The sequence below is a fragment of the Triticum dicoccoides genome, chromosome 4A, assembly GCF_002162155.2.
Source record: "Triticum dicoccoides isolate Atlit2015 ecotype Zavitan chromosome 4A, WEW_v2.0, whole genome shotgun sequence".
Lineage (NCBI taxonomy): Eukaryota > Viridiplantae > Streptophyta > Magnoliopsida > Poales > Poaceae > Triticum > Triticum dicoccoides.
This window is the reverse complement of record NC_041386.1, coordinates 751394056-751397622: the sequence shown is the minus strand read 5'-3', so window position 1 is coordinate 751397622 and position 3567 is coordinate 751394056.

Below are 3567 nucleotides of genomic sequence, written 5' to 3'. Positions count from 1 at the left end.
AGCGAGCGGATCCCATGCGCCTGACTCGGGCTCCTCGACGGCTTCCGCCGGGCCGGCCGCATCCTCGCCGGCGGCCACGGTGCCCCCGAATCCCATTGAGTCCGTAGCCCGGGCAGCGAGCGCATCTCCTGCGCCTGACCCCGGCTCCTCGACGGCCTCCTCGCCTGCCTCATCGCCGGCCCCATCCACCTCGCCGTCTATGCCGCCGGCCCCCTGGCCGCCCTGGACACCCGCATGGTGACCCGTCCTCGCGCCGGCATTCACCAGCCCAGCACGCGTTATTCTGCGGATGAGTACCTCATCGCTGCCTTAACGTCCGCGCCGTCACCTCTCCCGTCGTCCGTTCGAGCTGCCTTCGCGATCCGCATTGGCTCGCGGCGATGCAGGAGGAGTTCGACGCGCTGGTGCGCAACCGCACCTGGCAGCTTGTCCTGCGGCCACCCCATGCCAAAGTCATCTCTGGCAAGTGGGTATTCCGGCATAAGACTCGCCCTGATGGGTCTCTCGAGCGCTATAAGGCTCGGTGGGTGGTCCGCGGGTTTCGGCAACGCGCTGGAGTCGACTTCACCAACACGTTCGCCCCGGTTGTCAAACCGGGCACGATTCGGGCGGTCCTTCAGCTTGCGGTCTCTCGCGCCTGGCCGGTGCATCAGATGGATGTGTCAAATGCGTTCTTGCATGGCCATCTCTCAGAGCAGGTTTTCTGCCAGCAGCCAACCGGCTTCGTCGACGCGGCTCAGCCTGACCATGTGTGCCTGCTCTCCCGCTCTTTGTACGGGTTGAAGCAGGACCCTCGCGCCTGGTACCAGCGGATCGCCGGCTTTCTGCAGCAGCTCGGGTTCGGGGCCACTCGCTCCGATGCCTCGCTGTTTGTCTACCACCAGGCTCCGGCGACCGCTTACCTGCTCCTCTACGTCGACGACATCATCCTGACGGCTTCCTCGCCCGAGCTCCTTCGTCAGCATACTGCTCGCCTCAGCGCTGAGTTCGCCATTAAGGACCTCGGCCCGTTGCACTACTTCCTCGGCATTGAGGTGGTACGACGCGCCGATGGGTTCTTTCTTCATCAGCAGCAGTATGCGTAGGACCTTCTCGAGCGGGCAGGCATGCTTAACTACAAGCCTGTCCCCACGCCTATCGACACGAAGGCCAAGGTCTCTGCGCTCGACGGCTCACCCGCGCCAGATGCAGCGTTCTACCGCTCCATCGTCGGCGCTCTCCAGTACTTGACACTCACTCGGCCGGATTTGCAGTACGCAGTCCAGCAGGTGTGTCTCCACATGCACGCCCCTCGCGACACTCACTGGAACCTGGTGAAGCAGATTCTTCGGTACATCCGCGGCACCACAGCTATGGGTCTTACGTTGACGGCCTCGCCCTCGACTGACCTGGTCGCCTACAGTGACACCGACTGGGCTGGTTGCCCGGACACGCGATGCTCGACTTCAGGCTACTGCGTCTACCTGGGGCCCTCGCTCATATCGTGGTCGTCTAAACGACAACCCACGGTATCCCGCTCCAGCGCCGAGGCTGAGTATCGTGCTGTGGCCAATGCCGTCGCCGAGTGCTCGTGGCTTCGCCAGCTCCTCCAGGAGTTGCTTCTTGATGTCCCGAAGGCCATCATTGTCTACTGTGACAATGTCTCTGCGGTCTACCTCTCCGCCAACCCCGTTCATCATCGTCGCACGAAGCACATTGAGCTCGACATTTACTTCGTGCGAGGTGTCTCAGCACTCAGAAATTGCCCATGATTGCCAGGCTGGTTAATCATATGGCCGGCTGTTGCTATACTACGTTAAAATACAGTAGTATATGTTAGTATAACAGGTATTCAAGTTCGATTGGTTTTATATAAAATAAAGTATGGTTAGATGCACTAGTCACATAAAGTATGGTTAGATGCACTAGTCACGGTGACATCGTATCCCGACTACAAATATTTCGGTACAGAGGTCGTATCTTTGTCCTTGTCACTAAACGAAGGACAAGAGACCAAAACAATTAGCACATTTGTAGCATTATAATTAACATAGATTAAGCTCCAATTACTTTGCTCGCTTCCTGACAAATGGTCCTTGCGTGACCTGTTTGTCAGTATGTTGAAGAGCAACGTGTGTGTTAGTTAGTTGGCTAAAATATATATATGCCGCTGCTGCGCATGAGTGAGACAATTGTAGCATCGACTTGGTGTCTACTCCCTCCATTTTAAAATAGATGACCCACCTTTGTACTAACTTTACAAAGTTAGTACAAAGGTGGGTCATCTATTTCGGAACGGAGGGAGTAATAATTTAGCCATTTGTTTGTCACCGTGTATCTTTGATGAGGGATTCAAGTTGGAACGTACTAGTATATTAAGTTGGTGCAGGCACTGTATACAAAACGACAATACCTTGGCACGTTAGGCTTACCTACTGTTTAATTATCTTGTTCAAGAATCTGTTTATTATAATGCTAACCCATCTATGAACAGTCTAGCCTACAGGTAAACAACTATTGGGGTTGGTTATTGGAAGATGATAGGGGGGATGGCACCAACTAGTAGTTGAGGCTTACATGGATATGTTCCATCCTTGTCGTAACAACGGTACACTTAGCTCGGCCGAATCCAGATAACTAAATCCCTGCAAAAAAAAAAAAAGAATCCAGATGATTAAGTGAGTATATTGGATACCTAATGTGCATTTGGAGTGCTTGGCAAGGTCTTATGTAGGCTTAGCAAAGGTTAGTAGGGCTGCTGGCCGCTAGCTTTTCGTTCTCTTCCTAGCAAAGGTTAGTAATCCACCTGTCAATACATTGTTACATATAGCAAAGGTTAGTAATCCACCTAACGTGGATTACTAACCTTTGCTAGGAAGAGAATGAAAAAGTTAGCACCCAGCAGCCCTACTAACCTTTGCTAAGCCTACATAAGACCTTGCCAAGCACTCCAAATGCACACTAGTTATCCAATATTCTCACTTAATCATCTGGATTCGGCCGAGCTAAGTGTACCTTTGTTACTACAAGGATGGAACAGATCCGTGTAAGCCTCACCTACTAGTTGGTGCCATCCCCCCTATCATCTTCCAATAACCACCCCTAATAGTTGTTTAATTGTAGGCTAGACTGTTCAAAGCTGGGTTAGCATTATAATAAAAAGATTCTTGAACAAGATAATTAAACTGTAGGTAAGCCTAACGTGCCAAGGTATTGTCGTTTTGTATCCAATGCCTGCATCAACTTAATTAATAAACAGTAGGTAAGCCTCTTCAAAGATATACGGTAACAAACAAGTGGCTCAATTATTAGTCGATGCTGCAATTGTCTCACTCATGCATTATGCAGGAGTGGCATATATTAGCCAACTAACACATAGCGCTAGAGTCCTTGTCTCACTCATGCATTATTTAATAACTATGTTTGAGAAACTCACGTAGCGGTAGAATTAGAAGCGTATCAACAAGGACCCAAATGTTCAAATTGTCTTGGTCGATGTCAGGATCACCAAGATCCATTCCGCCACCAAAGAAGGTTCGGATCAACGACGGGCTGACGCCTCACCAAGATGCGCCCCCCCCCCCCTCG